The sequence below is a fragment of the Phalacrocorax aristotelis genome, chromosome 17, assembly GCF_949628215.1.
Source record: "Phalacrocorax aristotelis chromosome 17, bGulAri2.1, whole genome shotgun sequence".
Classification (NCBI taxonomy): domain Eukaryota; kingdom Metazoa; phylum Chordata; class Aves; order Suliformes; family Phalacrocoracidae; genus Phalacrocorax; species Phalacrocorax aristotelis.
Genome location: NC_134292.1, coordinates 9,143,745 through 9,160,640, shown reverse-complemented (window position 1 = coordinate 9,160,640; position 16,896 = coordinate 9,143,745). Strand labels below are relative to the sequence as shown.

The following is a 16,896-nucleotide window of genomic DNA, read 5'->3' as shown; positions in this document are numbered from 1 at the left end:
CAGCGCGGGCAGCGGGGACCAGCTTTCTGCAGGCAGCAGCGGACGGGCTGTGTCTGCCTGCGCCCCCGTGGCTCCACCGTCCCGGGGGGAGCAGGAGGGGGTAGGGCGGGAAGGGGGGGGGTTTAAAAATAGACTCCAATTCTCCTGAGAGGAGACATGAAGCCATTCCTGGCACATTTCCTCCTCATCCTGTCACGCTGCCTGCAAAACAATCCCAAGCGAGGAAGGGGCTGGCTCGTGGCCCCCGGGCGGGCTGCAGCGAGGAGCTGCAGGAAGGCGGCGGGGGCAGACGGGCAGGGGCCCTGCCACCACTTGCCCTGACACCACCGGGACCCTCCAGCTCACACCAGCAAACACGTGCCCAGAGAGGGGGAGGCACCGGCACAGCCACTTAGCCAGGGGCTGTTCACAGGGGAACCTGGGAGCCACTATTTTTGGCTACAGGTCCCAAAGTTAATGAAATTCTGGGAAATACTGTCTTCAGTCACCTGTGTGGGGTCAGCTGTCTCCTGGGATTTTGGAGCAATTAACATCCACACATTACACAGTAGGAAACACACTTGCTGAACCCACAGCAAGCCTAGCCCTTGCAATCTTCTTGCAATCACCTATCCTGGCAGGGAAACCCCGGCACAGAGAAGTGAAGGCCCGGTAAGGCAGCCGTGCTCCTCTTGCAAAAAGCTGTGCAGCCAGCATCCCATCGCTGCACCTGGAACCCCATCACTGCGCCCAGCATCCCATCGCTGCACCCAAAGTCCCATCGCTGCACCTGGAACCCCATCACTGCGCCCAGCATCCCATCGCTGCACCCAAAGTCCCATCGCTGCACCCAAAGTCCCATCGCTGCACCTGGAACCCCATCACAGCGCCCAGCATCCCATCGCTGCACCCAAAGTCCCATCGCTGCACCCAAAGTCCCATCGCTGCACCTGGAACCCCATCACTGCGCCCAGCATCCCATCGCTGCACCCAAAGTCCCATCGCTGCACCCAAAGTCCCATCGCTGCACCTGGAACCCCATCACAGCGCCCAGCATCCCATCGCTGCACCCAAAGTCCCATCGCTGCACCCAAAGTCCCATCGTTGCACCCTAAGTCTTATCGTTGCCCCCAGCATCCCATTGTTGCCCCCAAAGTCCCATCACAGCACCCAAAGTCCCATCACAGCACCCAGCATCACGCTGTTGCACCCCAAATGGTCACATCTCCTGTGCTGGCACCCGCCTTCCAGCCTTGATGCGTTCAGCCCCATCCCTGCCCTGCGAGGGTGCTGCTGGGGCACAGAGACCCCAAAAGGTTTTCCCATGCAGAGGCACCGGCAGCCGTGCTGTCCTGGCACCCAGAGCCCCCCACGGCGCACGTCCCCCCCCGTGCAGCCCAGCTGTCCCCAGCACGCCTCCGACACGCCTTCCCTGCTACAGGCATAACAGGATTACACACGCCTCGGGAGAGGCTCACTCCCTGCATGGATAATTCCTTAAACTCCCACACAAGAGCCAGAAGTGGGATGCCCGGGGCGGGGGGCAGAGGAGGGGAGGGGGTTTGGATGCAAAAATGGGGATTAGGCTCCAGGGCTGGGATATTGCCAGCTTTGCACGGGTGTTCTGTCCCGTCTGAGACAAGCGGAGGGGACACGTGCTCAGAGCCTGTGCCCCAGCCAGGTGCCACCGTCGATGCCAAAACGAGCCTGTGTGCCAGCACTGCCAGCCCTGGCAGGCGTCTCTGTGGCCACGGCGGAGGCGAGCATCCCTGTCCCTGCGGAGTTGGCCTCGCATCGGTTCTCGCAGGATGTTGATATAAAGCTACCGCCGGCCACCACGTCACCCGTGGCTGAGTGACCTGCGGGCAGCACAACAGCAACCCTGGGAAATTCCTTGAGGCTTCGGGGTCTGCTCCTGGGGTTTAGCGGAGCGGGACCATGCTTCCCAGCTCTCTGCTTTCTGGTGTTTTTAAACAGCTGGGAGAAGTGGGGCCGGGCGCTGCGATGTGCTCCGGGGGTCTGGAGTGTGAGCTGTGCCCCCGCTGCCATCCGGGGTCCAGCGGGGAAAGGCAGGAGCTCATTCTGCAGCAGCTGGGGTCCCAGCCAGCCCTCCTCTGAAGGACCCTCAGAAACACCCAGTAGCCGAGGTGATGGATGGACACCATCCAAGGATGTGCGGGATCCCCTGGCCGGGGGAAACAGGCACTTGACCTGCTGGCAACGGGACGGCAGCGAAGCACAGCCCTTCCTTTTAAAAGATCCTGAATATTTAAGGCAGGAGGGGTCATAGGCAGGTTACTGGCGACCAGCCCATGCCTACTCAAGCACATCAGAAAGCAAACCATGTGTGGGGATGGTACCTCCTGCAAAATACCCATCCCCTGGGTACCACGGGAGCTCCCAGTCCCCGGGTGTCCCAGCGTCCCGCGCCTCCGAGCCGGCTCCCCTCACCCATCCTGTTTACACACTTTGCTTTCCCAGCAGACGCGATCCCCAGCACCCAGCAAGGAACTGGGCGTGTGTGGTAGGGCTGGTCTGGAGAAAATAATTCAGGCGGCAACAACAACAAAAAGGAAAGGAGGCGAGAGGAGGGGTAACCTTGCATTGAACAGGCCGGTCGGGGAGAAGTGTGTGCAGGCACGGACACATGTTTGGGTGTTTTCACCCAAAACCCTTGGCCAAATGCTCTGAAATCGGAACCAGACCTGAACTCCTTCAGAGCATCGTGCCTCAAAGCTGGGTTCAAACACCTTGGACACCGGGAAGTTTCCACTCCTTGTGCAAATCCTTCCTCCTCCGCAGCCCAAAACCCCGCTCTAAGAGCAGCAGCGATGGAAACGCTTACCTCCAACCGACCGGCAAACATCGAAAAGGGTTTGGGTTTTTTTTTTTTCCTTAGCAAAATCCAGTCCACCTCAGAGAACTCGGCGCAGATGCTGCCGGCCCCTGGCACGAGGGGGAACGCTCCCCGGGGGAAGATGCATTTGGGGAAAATAATGGCTTGAGGTGGAGAAATGGGGATCCAGAGCTGGACATAAGAAGTCCGCCCTCCTCATCCATCACAAACATCCTATAGGACCCTGAACGCTAAAGGAGTGCTAGAATTAAAAATCTTAAAAGGACAAAAGCCTAGATTGAGGAAATATCCTTAACAGAAACAAATAAACCCCCAAACTGATGGACACCACTTGGACTGCAGCAAACAGATGAGGTATTTTCCCAAATGCATTTTCAGTTCAAGCAGTGTGAGACTATTCATTTTTCTTGTGTAATTTTGCCATTTAAAGCCATTGTGTGTGACTATCTCTTGACCAAAATAAACTCTGTGCCTGTTTCTAAATAAAAAAAAAAAAAGTTCTCAAAAGCATTTCCCCTCTTGCCGCACCCATAAATTGCATCTATTTTCTCTGTGTGTCCTTTGTTTAAACACAACGACCTCTATATATCTTATAAGATGCCCCATGGCAGTTGGGAGATCGGAAACAAGAGCTCTTCAGCAGCTAAAGAATTTGCAATGAAGCTCTTTTTCTTTCTCTAAACTACAAACCCGCGAGCCACAAAATTTGGACGGGAATTTTTCCCAAAGAACAAGACATTTAGGGCAGGGCCACATGATCCATCTCAAGCGATCGAGTTATGCAGCTGTAGGGAGCCATGTGCGTGCTCTCAGCTCTCCTCCGCGGCAGTGGAACATGCTTCAGCTGAAACCATCGCACGGAGACTAGAGCCAACGGGTTTTGATGTGGCCTCAAGATAAGAAGCCCGAGTCCTGTTTTTCTGGCATGTTGCTCATCGCTGCCCTTTCCCTCAGCAGATACCCGTCTTTGCAAAATCTTCTTTGGATATCATTAGTGCTGCCTCACAGGTGGGGAAACTGAGGCACGGGGAGAGCAACGCCCCTGACGAGGCAGCGGCCCCGCTAGCAGACACAGATGGCACAGGCAGGGCACGGGCTTGTGTGACCTTCACCAAAGTCACACGGGAAACTGGAGCCAAAGCTGGGAATAGATCCTGGGTATTGCAAGACCCAGGCTAGCACCTCGACCACTGAATCAACCTTCCCTGTGTTTTCTCCCCACTCCTGGCTCCGTGACAGACAGCACTTTTTAAAAATTATTAATTTCCAATATGGGAAGAAAACACCTTTATAAAACATTTGTCCCCATTCTCACCCAGCTGCACCAGACACTCAGAGCAGCGCAGACAAGTACCCAATGTCCCTGGGCAGCTTCGCTGCTGTTTTCCACCCCCTTGGCATTCTGGGGCCAACAGCAGAAACCTCCAGTTTGGACCAGCGAACGCCCATGCCTGGATGCGGCCCGGCTGGGCAGGTTAAACCCCCCGGGAGCTGCAGTTGCTGAAAGCATCCGACCAACCTTCCTGTTGCATTTTATCATCCAGCGCTCAGGACTCTTCAAGTGTTGCTGCTTGGCCAGGGTACGTCTGCAGCAGCCCGACAGCTAACAACAGCTTTTGCTGATACAGCGATATCAAGAAGGGCTGTGATTTTAACATTTCTAGACCACAAAATGTCCCAGAGCAGAAACAATTACAACAGCAAGAGGTGCTTTTTCCCAGGATAGCTCGTTTGTACCAGAATAAACTGTACCAGCATAAGCTTTCGCCAGTATAATCTTCACTTATGCTTAAGAGGCTTTGCCAGTAAAACTACAGTGACCTAGCTCTGCTGGAAAACCTTTTCTCACATACCCAGGGAGTTTACTCGGCAGCTCGGCAGTCTGCTTCTGAGAGAGGGGAAGTCAAAAAAAAAACCGTATCTCAAGGCACAAACAGACTCCCGGAGCCATGCTTTTCCGCGGCCGAGGAGGGCTGCAGGCTCAGGACACAACCCCACAGCCCATGTGAGCGGGATCAGAGGGGTCTGCAGGCACCCCTCGCTCCAGGGAGCCGTCACGGTGCAAGCACCCCACACGTGCCCAGCCCTGACCCCAGCCGAGATTTGGAAAGCCGCCCGCACCCCTCCGCTTCCGCTTTTCTCTTTTTTTTTTTTTATCTTCTCAGCACCTCTTCCTCCTTAATCAGAAAGTAGATCAATTCTGGGTATTAAACAGCAGGAAATTCTAGATTTGGGTTGCCACTCCCTTCCTTAAGTCAGCCCTCCAGGTTAGGGCTTCGCAGTACTGTGGGGCCACGTTTGGAGGGGATCAGGACCAGCAGCTGAGATCAGGCTTGTCCTCCTCCTCCTCTGCTCTCGAGTGTCACTTTGGTGCTGCCCAGCTTCAAAACTCTGAGACCCAAATGCACGTGAATCTGCACATAAATGCAGGGCAGCGAGTGCTGAGACACTGTTCCTTCTTCTGCTGCCTCTGTGGGTGGTGAGTTCCCCTAAATAAACTTGCTAGTGAAAATCACTGTCCATTTGCTCTCATTCCTCAAAAGTAGTACAGAAATGGCCTCGTGCACTTTCCATCCAAGGAACCTCAAATGATGGAGGTTTCCACCTCCCCTCCTTTCACCTTCCCCAGTGCAGCCAGCACAGCAAACCAAGGCACCAGTGGCAAACGGCCTGCACCCACCTCCAAAGCGGGATGCTGAGAGCAACGGGCAGGCGGCGAATCTGGGCAGGAACATGAGGGTCTGACTGTAGTTTTCACGTGAAAATTGCCATGGGAATACAGTGACCACAAGAGGTCAGGTCCTCACTTTTGTCCCTGATCAAAAACTAGAGTAAACACAGACTCTGTTTACAGCGGATTAATTTAAATAGCCCCTGGCCTACAGTCTTGAGTAAGCTTGCTCTGAGTTTACACCAGCACAGCTGAGAACTGACGTGAGGATGGAGCAAGAACTGCCTCTTCCCTTTCCAATGCTCGCTGCTGCCGTGGACCGGGCAGCGCCCGAACTTGGGTAAACTCAGGGAGACAACCTGTGTGGCGCAGCGTGGCTGTTACCCCAGAAAACCACCCATGGGCCCAAGAAACAAGCATCATCTTGCGGCCCAAGCACACTAAATTGCATTTACAGCACTTTGCCCCTCGAGGAGAGGCAACTGACCCCCTTAAACCACCCAGGCACCAGGCATATGGCAGCAGCATGCCTGGGAACGGATACCCCAAGACATCAGAAGATGCAGCTGTATGTTATCCATACATCCCTTCTGACTATTGCTGCCACAGCTATAGGCAAAAGGGTGTCGCAGTGCTGGACCACAGTGCAGTCAAGCGCGTTGGTCCCGAGTAGCTGTGGTTTCACCAAAAAACAAATTGAATTGGTTTTTTCTTATATTTCTGGACTTGAGTACAAAGACGAACCTGAGAACAACCCTCTCAGACATCCCCAAAGTCTGCAGAAGGAACAGCACAGAGAAATGTGTCTTTTTGCAGGCATTTAAAAATCACCACGTGCAGTTTCTCTTCGGGAACCTGCTCTGAGGTTTGGGAGAATTTCTTCAGCCGCACTCTGCACTTTCCCCCGAGAAGTGCCAGGCGACGCCGTGGCGGTTTGAGCCGCTCGGGGACGATGAGAAGCTCGGTTTTGGCTGCTCTCTGCTCCCAGTGGGTTCCTCCTCCCGCCAGGTTTCACTTTGACCAAACTAAAACCTCAAAGCCACACGGCTTCCCACCCCCAGCTCCCCCCTCCTGCCTGAGCCAGCCAAAACCTGACGGCAAGAGACCTCGGCATGGCCACTGCCAAACCTGGAGGGGAGTAAAGGTGTGTTTTGGGGCTTCAAGCCCAGCGTGGGGGTCTCCTTCCACGGGGTTTCCTTGGCTGGAGGAAATTCGGCAGCACCCCTGCATGTGCTGCTGCCCGGCCCCTTGCAGGTGATCGACAGGCATTAGCTGCTGCCTCCTGCCAGGATTTCACCTTACGGGGTTGACGAGCCATGGCGTGAGATTACAGTGCCCACAAGAAGCTTTTCCATGGCCCTCTGCACGCCAACCTCTCCTTCCCCCAGCCCCAGCCCCCACCACCACTGCTCAGGTAAACTTCTGCTCTCCTCCCAGAAGATGAAGGGGATGAAGAAGTGCAAAAGCATCCCACCATCAGGCCACGGGACAGGGCAGAGGCAGGTTCTCCAGAGTGGTACCCACCCCAAACCTCGCAGCAGTGCTCCTCGGAGCAGGCAGCATCCCTACCCCATGGGGCAGAGCTGGGACACCTCTGTCCCTGCCGCCCCAACACCGCTTCTCCCTCTCTATCCTATTTTATTTTCTCCTCCGGATGCAACTTTGCAGATGACATTAGACCCCCAGCACCAAGGCGAAGGACGAGCTGTGGGCTCGGACTGGCAAGTGCCGGGTGGTGTTTGGGGGTCTCTCCCCAGCCTTTGCCACTTCTGAGGGAACTTGCATGGGTGACCACGGGCTCACCAACGTTACCATTTTTCAGCCACCCAGCTTAAAGCACCCTAGGGTCCCTCTGGGAGACGCTCACCCCTAACTCACCCCATCACCTGCTGGAGCCTGGATGCCCAGAGGTCTGGTGCCCCCCCACTGCAGGACCCACAGCAAAAAAATGGGATGCTTCTGCCTGATGCATCAGAGCTAGCATGGACGGCGGGGAGCAGCCCCACCATGGACATGTGTGCGCAGGAGAGGCACAGACCCCACACTGGGGCTGACAAAGCATGCTCAGCTCTGGGATGGGGGTTCATTTTGCCTTTTTTTTTTGCCTTAAAAACCCCATCCCACCCTCTCAGGAGCTCTGTAAAAGCACAGCCCGTGCCCAGAGCCACTGGCAGAGCCGGAAGCCTGCGGGGGCTATTCCATCTCCGAGGGGGAAGGACTCAAAGAGGAATTTTCCAGAAGCTGCTCTCCCTGCGAGCCGCTGTGTCACCGGAGGAAACGCTTGCGAACGGCGCTTCCTCCGGCACTGCCTGGCTTCCTGCCCCGTGCAGACCCCCATCACCAACCATCACCCCGACCCGTGGTGGACCCCCACCCATGTTTCTTTGGTTTGCATCCCCCAAGCACACGGGGCAGCCTCCGAGCCCCCCTTGGCAGGGTCCGGGGCGGCGGGTGGAGGAGGCAAAAGCAGGAAGCATGAGCAAGCGGCAGAACGTGACATACGGAAAGTGTGAGGAGCCCCTTGGACAGAAGGGAAAGGCAAGGCCAGGGGGAGGGGAGCGGGCAGCGCAGCTCGGCTCTGCCCCAGCCTGGCAGTATGGGTGGAGGGGGAGAGTGCACCCAGGCAAACAAGGATTCTGCTGATAAAGCAAATGTGACTCAATCACACGCTTGTGCAAAGATGTCACAACAGTCCTGAGAAATTACAGGCTCCTATTTCATCCCTCAAGGGCCAGCGCTGTCCTTGCTCTTACAATGCGCTCTGTTCTGCTGTCAGCGGCTCAGCGAGTGCCCCTAATTTACTGGCTGGGAACCCGCTGCAGGAACAGGCAATAATAGGTGCAGTGTAGTGCTGCTGCCAGGGCTCCTGGGCTGGCAGCGGGGCCAGGGAGACGTCTGCTGAAGGACTCAACGCGGCGGCTCTTTTGAGCTCCTGCCATTGCAGTCAGAAGCAGCCCGAAGCGGGGGCTCGCTGTCCCCTCCAAGCCCTGCGCTTTCGGGGTGCGGGCGCTGCCTGGCACATGCCAGAGGGACGGGGACAGCTGCTCCCAGCCCAGCTCTCTGCCCCAAACAGGGTCGTGTTAGAAGCCGCCCGGGCAAACCCCGCTTTGGTTGTATCTTTCCATCTTCTGGGATGTCCCCATGTACCCCCAAAAAGGGAGGTATGGGGGACCCAGACCTCACTGCCAAAGCACAAAGGCTGAGCCCCCATCACTGCAATCGTCCCCTCCCACTAACCTTCCCCAAACGCAACCAGGAGCAAACCAGGCCGTGCCAAGAGGAGACTTGTACCTGCTGGCACCCCTCCAGCCTCCAAAGAGCATCCAAAGAGCTGAAACAGCAGCAAAAGATGCCAACGGAAGGGAAGATGCTCCCTCTGATCTGCAAAGATGGAGGGCTGCACGCAGGGGTCCCTTCAGCCTTCCCCGATGGACATCACCGGCGCGGGCACGTGGCGGTGGTGGCACCCAGGTGCTTCCCCATGTCCGTCCGTCTCCCCGGGAACGGGGAGCTCTGCTCGGAGCTCCTCGTCCTCCCGGCAAACGCTGACCTTCGCAGCCTCCCTGACTCCATCCTGTTCTCCAAAAGGAGCACAGTGACAGCAAAAGCGCAGTGGTCCCGCAGGTTGCTGAAGCTCATTATGGCCTTTTAATTACGTTCAATTGCAGTTTTATGGGCTTACGGGCAAATTGGAAGTGATCTAATTGCCCTTGAGGGGGTGCTACGCTCTGAGCTATGAAAAACCAAGCAGGATCCAGTGAGATGCAAGGGGAGCTCAAAAGCATTAGGCTCGCTCTAGTAGAAAGAGGAGAAGTTTCGTCTCACGTCGAAGCTCCCCCAGGACCTCGCGGTAATGAGCCACATACGTGGCACGTGCCGGGCCTGCCGGCAAACCTGGATCACGCACTGCCCCACCGCCCCAGCCCATCCCACCCGCTGCCCCCCAGCACCCGCGTCCTGTCCCCATGCTGGGGTGGAGGAGAGGAGGTGGGTCTCAGACCTGGAGCTAAGCAGACTCCTCTTGGGGAAAGCTGCTACCTTGAGCCCTAGAACACTCCTCTCCAAAGCAGGCAGGGAAAGAAACAGCCAAAAGCGTGCAATGAAGGGGGGCTGAGAGCTCTGGTACACGGGAGCTCCTGGCTCTGAAATGGGGCTGCCGACCCACGCTGTCCGAGGGGAAGCTCCGCTCCTCACAAGGCATGCCCGTGCACAGGTTACAGCCCGCCGTGGGGCTCACAGCCCCGGGGATTCGGGAATACACGTCCCCGCAGCGTTAACCCTTCAGATGTGCAGCTGCCCTGCCCACAGCTGGGGACGGGACCCAGCACCTCTCCGTGTTCTCCCTCCAAGAGATCTGGGATGAGCCAAATCCGAAACACGAGGAGCAGGAGCAGCCCGGTGGCTCTCCCTGCCACCAGCTTTGAGATCTGTGAGCTAAAACACATGTTCCCCCCTCGCCGACAGGTCCTAGAGGCGCAGGGACCCAGGACGCCAGGGGAAGTGCTCCATCTACCCTGGTTTTGCTAATTGCGGGGGTTGACCGAAGGCGCTGGCAGGGGTGACAGCACCTCCACACTTCCCAGTTGCTCTTCTGCCCCTGTCTGTGGCCAGCACTGAGAGCCACCACCAGCCCACGTTGCTTTAAAAGGTCCTACACTACATGTGCAGGATCCGTCCGACGGGACAAGCTCCGTCCTCGGCGTCTGAGACGGCAACAGGAGGTGAAAAGGGGAGGATACGTCCCTGTATTGCAGACCCCCTTCTGCTTCCAGGAACAACGGCCTACAAACCACCGGCCAGACGGATTATATTAAGGTGCTGGGCGTGCGCATTAATCCCGATTTGAGATAATTACAGTCATTCACTTGGCATAATGGGCTTTAACTGATCCAACGTGGCTGGCGCTGGTGCTCGCCGCCAGCGCGCAGTTGGCATCCCAACGCCCCGAAGCTGCGCTGCCACCGACCACACTATGACCAGCAAAAGGCAACGCCGCTAAGTGGTTTTCCAGAAAACCAGCTTTCCCGAAAACCAGTTATGGTAGTTCTCCTTAGGGGATGCTGGATGACAGCAGGTGACGGCAAGGCCACATGAGTCTTCCCATCTCTCAGTAAGACCCAGCAAGCCTGGCTTGGCCACAAGGTGTCATCTGGTCAGGAGACATCTCATGAGCATCCAAGAGGGATGAGCCATCCCTCCAGAGGGCCTTGCTGCGCACGGGCAGCCCACGGGAACACCACTTGCCAAGTCTCCTTAGAAAAATCCCCACCTCCCAGCCCGTGCTTGGCAGTATGTTGGTCAACAGACCCCTACTGCCTACAGATCCACCAGCATTTTTGTGTTTTAATGCTCACAGCACACACAGAGCTGGAAACCCAGAGAGGCAAAGGATCCTGGGGTCCTAAAACAGCCGTCCCTTTCCATCTCAGCTCTTCCTCCACATCTCCACCAATGACTGCAGCACACTCTGGAGCAAGCCAGTTGCCTCCAGAACAAACTACCCACTTTGTGCACCCCAGCTGGAGGTCCAGGAGAAGGAGCCTGAGAACTGAGTGCCTACCCAGGAAGGTGCCTTGTGAGATAGGGAAGGCAGCTGCCAGGGCCAAGTCACCTTCAGTAAAAGCAAGTTCCTGCTGGAAACTAGACAGCACGCACTGTTTCTAAAGAGAAAGAAGCTGCCTCTGGTCTTACATGACCCCCCCGGGCTCAGCAACACATACTGGGCAGGAGGGAAGGTTTAAACCCCCTCAACACCAGCCACATGGCTGGAGGCACGGGCACGCAGGGTCAGTGGGTTGCTCCCCCATCCTGAGGCAGAGAAGATGCTTGGGAAAGCCTTTTCCCCACCCCCGAGGGCAGGCTGCAAGCTGCCTTTGGGTTTGAGTTTCTGGTTGGAGTCCAAAGCTAATTAGGCTGTGCCAAGTCCAATCAGATAGCCTCAGCTAATTGAGCTCGGCGCAGCTGGGTCAATGTCCAGCGGGTCTCCGCGTTCCAGGCATTTTGTCAGCCTGCAGATAACTGCCAGGGCCTGGGAAGGGGAAGGACCCTTAAGAAAATGTTCGCTTCATGTACAGCCAGAGCCTTTCCCTGCTGGAGCTGCATACAGCCCCAGGTTAACCCCTCGGACACCACCAGCATCATCCTCGTGCCTGAGGAACCGCAACGGATGAAGATGCCCCAGTGGCAACACTGGGGCAGAGCCAGAAGTGAGCCTGTGGAGGACGAAACAGGCGGACTGTCCACCATGCTCTGGTGTGCATCTCTCACAGTGTCACCCTGAGAGCAGGCGCTTGGTGAGCCACACCGCATGCCCTGCATCACCCGGGTGCAGACCCACCCAACCATACGGCAGGAGCAAAACAGCTGAATTCCCAGCCACACGGCTACTGAAAATCTAGCAAGACTAACGTGGTGTGCTCCATGCTCTCAGCACAGCTACCAACACCTCCTGCAAAGCTGCCTTAGATGTGCCTGCACCAGCCTGCAGCCTCCAGTCTACAAAAGCAGGGTTTGCCCAAGCTAACACCACGGCTCTGTGAGCAAACGGCCACCGGCACAGGGTCAGGAGCGGTTCCCAGACATGCCTGGGCGTCACGACCTGGCTGTAGTCGGATGAGGAGCATGGAGGGGGACTGCAGGGCAGCCAAGCACTGGTCTCAGGGAGAGCAACGAGGAAGACGTAGCAAGTGCCAGGGTGAGAAACGAGCTGGACGGGAGCGCTTTGCCCCCACGAGCAGGTTGGGGTGGTGGAAAAGCCCCGCACAGACCCATGAGCAGATGCACAGCTGAACCCAGCAGCCGAGGCTGCTCCCGAGGCCGCAGGTACATTTACTCCCAGCTGCCGAGTATCCACGGTGCCTTCCTGGAGCAGAAGCAATGGCACCCAAGGGCAGAGAGCCGGGCAGAAGGGCGGCGAGGAGGAGAGGGGCTTTGAGGAAGGCTCCAACGAGCCTTTCCTCGGGTGATTATCAGCCCCACCGCAGAGCTCTGCCAGCTCCCAACTTCAAAGGCAGACTACAGCAAGCGAAATGACAACGTCCAGCTTCCTAAGAACCATATACTTCCTTTTTTCCTCTAACCCTGCCTTTGCTTTCAGGTCAGAGCATCATCCACCTGGGCAGGAAGATGGCAGCCTCGGTCTCTGCGACGGCAGCAGGAACGCCGAGTGCAATCCCCGCGTCCGCCCCCTCCACCTCCGACTGCCTGGGAAAGGCTGTTCCTCTTCAGCTGACAAATAGATGAGACGTTTCATTAATAAACCTCAGCTTCTCCTAACACTTCTGATTATGATCTCTCTGTTTGGATCCATGCTCATATTACACGTTCGTCTCAATTATATATTCCCTTCTCTTTAAATCCCCACTTATCTCCTTTACCACGTAAATCACATAGAGTGGGCTCTGGTTTTTTTTTCCCTTCCTGCCTGCCTAACTTTCCCTGCTTCAACAGCAGTTAGAAAATAAACAGCAATTTAAATTGCAGCGTGTCCGGGTAGCCTCTGAGCTCATCTCCCGGCAAACCCATCCAAGGGGGCCGACGCCAGTCCCACCGAGCCCCCTGCCAGCGCTCACCTCCTGCCCCACCGTGTTTGCAGAACACTTTTATTTACTTCTTGCTCACTGTGAGCCAAATCCTTACTCAGGCTTCACTGGGGACATCTCCCCTGTGAGGTCCTTGGTCCAGCCCGAGCGGAGCATCGCTGCGCTGCGTTGTGAAACCCCAGCTGGAGCGGCAGCGCAGGGAGAGCCCAGGCTGGCTCCCCTCCCCACTGCCCCACATCCCTCTGGCAATTAAGGCAATTGCTTGCATGGAAACCTAATTATATTAGGGAAGTATTTAGTAATTTTTAACTGTTCTGCTGGTGGCCCAGCTCCCTCCCCTTCCTGCATACCAGCAGCACTAGGCAGAAGTTGCAGCACTGGATTCCCCTCCTCTTCCACCACTGCTTATAAGAGCAAGAGCGAGGAAGAGGAGCAAGATGGTGTGACGGGCAGGCGGTGGGCTGGGACACGGGTGGTGGCCCGGGTGGCCCTGGGTGAGCCAGGGAGCCTCCGACTGCCCTCTGGCCCCGCAGCGGTTTGCCTGCGAGGTTTGCATGGGGTGGCTGTGCCTCACAAGCACGGACACCCAGCCCTGGCACGTGGTGGCCACTGTGCCACCATGAGAAAGATGCCCCACAGCTTGACAACTCGCTGCACTGGGTGGGTGGTCAGCCCCTGGCATGATGTCGACCTCGACTGCAAATTCAGCACCCCAGTCATGAGGAGGTTTTGGCATACCCTGGATCCCCCCATGTATCTCCATCCTGGTCACTGCTGGTGCTTAAAACCCCAGGTGGGCGAGAGCACAGCAGAGGCACCACTACACAGAGACCAGGAGCTCCCACCAGGCACCCACCCTGCACCCAAGGCACCCTGGAAAAAATAACATCCCCAGGAGCATCTTGGTCCTGTTTGTAGAGGGCCCACAGGCAGCAGAGCAGGAGCCAACCATGGAGAGTGTTGCACCATGGAGAGCTTTGTACTGCAGAGAGCTTTGCATGACGGAAAACTTTGCACCACAGAGAGCTTTGAACCATGGAGGGCTTTGTACCATGAATTGTGTTGCACCATGGTGAGCTTTGCACCACAGAGAGTGTTGCAGGAGCCCCTCGTGCCAGCTCCCCTCCTCAGGCACAGCCAGCCCCTGCTTACCCGGGGGCCGGCAGGCACACGAGGCTCCCCCAACCCGGCCCTGACCCCCCAGTTCCCACGCCTGGGGCTGGCCTGGCCGCCGGCTGCGCCTTTAAGAGGCGAGGAGGGGAGCGTGATGGCTGGCGTTTTCCGAAGGACCATTAATTTGCCAGCATCACATGCTTCGCAGCTGCAGCCTGGCAGTGATTTATACGCCTCTGAAGTTCATCAGAGGGAAAAGTACTTTCCAGGCGCAGTGTATCCCCCTTCCCCTCTCTCTTCCTCACTGGCGCGAGCTGCCCGTGTCCAGAGCCCAACCGAAAAACCAAGGCCCCATCCATCACCCCAGTGTGTCACCCCGTGCCCTCGCCACCCAGCCCGGGCACTCCCCCTCTCCTCGGCATCTGCACGCAAAAGAAAACTTCCTCTGGCTTCTTTGCCTCCACGACCCACCAACGAGAAAGCCATTAATTAATAAGGGGCAGCGCTGATCCGGCTCCTCTGCTGGCCTGGGGGCTGGTGAGCCCCCTCCTCCCCATCCCTGGGCCCTGTAGCCAAAATAAATGGCAGGCAGAAGGCGGGCGTCCCCTCCTCCTGCCGCCACCCCCCTGCACGCCGTCCTCCAGGGAGGTTCAAAAGTTCAAGATTTTCACATTTCCCTAACGTTATTTCAGGAAATTGCTGGAGAAAGGAAAGACAGCACTGCCGAAAAAGCAATCCGCGTCTGGATATAATAATACACACAATCCAGAGGCAGGACTCGGTGTACGACAGGCGTGGTTCGAAAGGAGCCCCATCCCCACCCCCCATGGTACCCGCCTTTTGTATTTTGCCTCGGGAGCTTCCTTGCACACCGCTGAGTTATTCCTAAAGCAATGCCAAGGGCAAAGCCCAGGCTCACCCACCGCCGCTCCAAAGCAAAGCAGCCCCAGCGGTGGCAGACGCCGGGAGATGCTGCCACAAGGACCATGGGTCGGCCCCGGGAGCCGCAATGCTCAGAGCACCAGCACTTACCGAATCGTAGCGGCTGGTTTGGTGGTGATGCTGCCAAGTGGGGTTCGAAGCATCACCGAGACCATCACCCGGTGCAGAGCCCGGGTGTCAGACATGCTGGCCCAGCAACGCGGGTGCCTGGGTCCTGGGTCCTGGGTCCCCAAGGAGTTACAGCTTGGCCCCAGATGTGCGCAGGCTCCATGCAAACACTGTCAGCAGCTCTGACGTGATTTGGGTTCCTTTCTTCCTTCCTCTTGAAAGCCTTCGAATTTCGCCTTTGCACAAACCTCAGAAGTTGCTCAAAAGCAACTAAGTCGCACCCGGGGTTTCATCAAAACCAGGTTAAACTAAAGCCTTTGCTGAAGATTCATGGGAAAGGTTCATAAAACTACTGAAACTCTTGGCAAACCTGAATTTGGAGTCATAGTGAAATATGAAACTCGGCTACTTTCATGTGGTTTGGGGTTTTTGTTGCAAAACATTTGGTGAAGCAGCTTTGGGCAGGAGCACGACAATCTAGTACACAACAGCATGTCTATAGGAGTGAGGAATTCAGATACACCCCGGCAGCATTCAGCTGGCAAATTATTAACTCTTATTTGAAGCCATCTCATTAGCACGGGGTGGGGGCTGGATCCGTGCCACCGCCTGCTCGGGGACGTGGGGCAGAGCTCTGGGCGCTGGCAAGGACCCAAGGCAGGAAGATCGCCTTGCATCGTCGCACCGGCGCGGCTCCGGCGGCGATGGAGCTGCGGTCGGGGCAAGAGCCCTGCTCTGCACAGAGGCAGCCCGGCTCTGCCGGCACCCGCCGCACGGACGTGCCGTGGCACGCCGAGACGTGCCCCAGGGAGACTGCTGGCAGCTACCTGTGGGAGCAGGGGGATTGCACCCATCGCGCTCCCAAGCTCCATCTCATTCCAACAGGGCACTGCACGCCTTTCACTGCAAAGTGCAACCTTGGCTGATGGCGAAGAGGGGCTGGGAAACCTTCATGTCCAAGTACTGCTTCATGCCTTCCAGGCACGCAGTCAGGGGGTTGGGGTTGGTTTGTTTCAGGTTTTTTTAAGTTTGCTGAGTTCTTGGGGTGTTTGGAATTGGAGCTTCTGCTCTGAGTCCACTTTTGTGCCCACTTTGGATGGCTTCACCATCCTGCAGCATTGTACAGAGATGGCCTGAAGTGTGGTAAGACCTTACCTACACCGTAGGGTCAACAAAGAGGGGTGGGGAGGAAAAGGAAGCTTGCCCACACCAGTGCCATTACTTCCAGTTGGAAAGTAGTGCTGAAGTGATGAAGACAATGCCTTGAAAATGAGCAGCATAAGCATCCCAGATTATTGATTTCCTCAAAGGAATGCGATTCTCCCTGATGAGCTCTTCCCAGGTATCCATCAACCCCTGCCTCCATTAACCCCTTGCACTTGCTCCCCAAATGCAAGCTCTCCTCAGGGTCTGGAGGGTTATTTGCCGTGACAGAAAGCAGCTGACACATCTACGGAGGTTTCTGAAGACCAGGATGGCACCTGAAGCCTGCATACGTGCAAAGATGGCACGCTGGCCAAGCAAACGCTAACGGCAGTGAAAAACTGCCTGCATCCCTGGTCCCACTGAGGCGCAGCGTGAACAGGTCCTCCTGCACTCCCGCGACCCGCTGGCATCACCCAGACCACCGCAGGCGGGAGAGACCTGCGACGGATCGGTATCTGCGTTTTCACACCCTCCCCTCA

General features: G+C 56.7%; 1 protein-coding gene across 2 annotated transcripts in view; it reads right to left on the bottom strand.

The window, feature by feature from the left end:
- RXRA (retinoid X receptor alpha) overlaps window positions 1-16,896 on the bottom strand; it is a 124,639-nt gene that overhangs the window by 44,385 nt on the left and 63,358 nt on the right. The window lies entirely within an intron of this gene.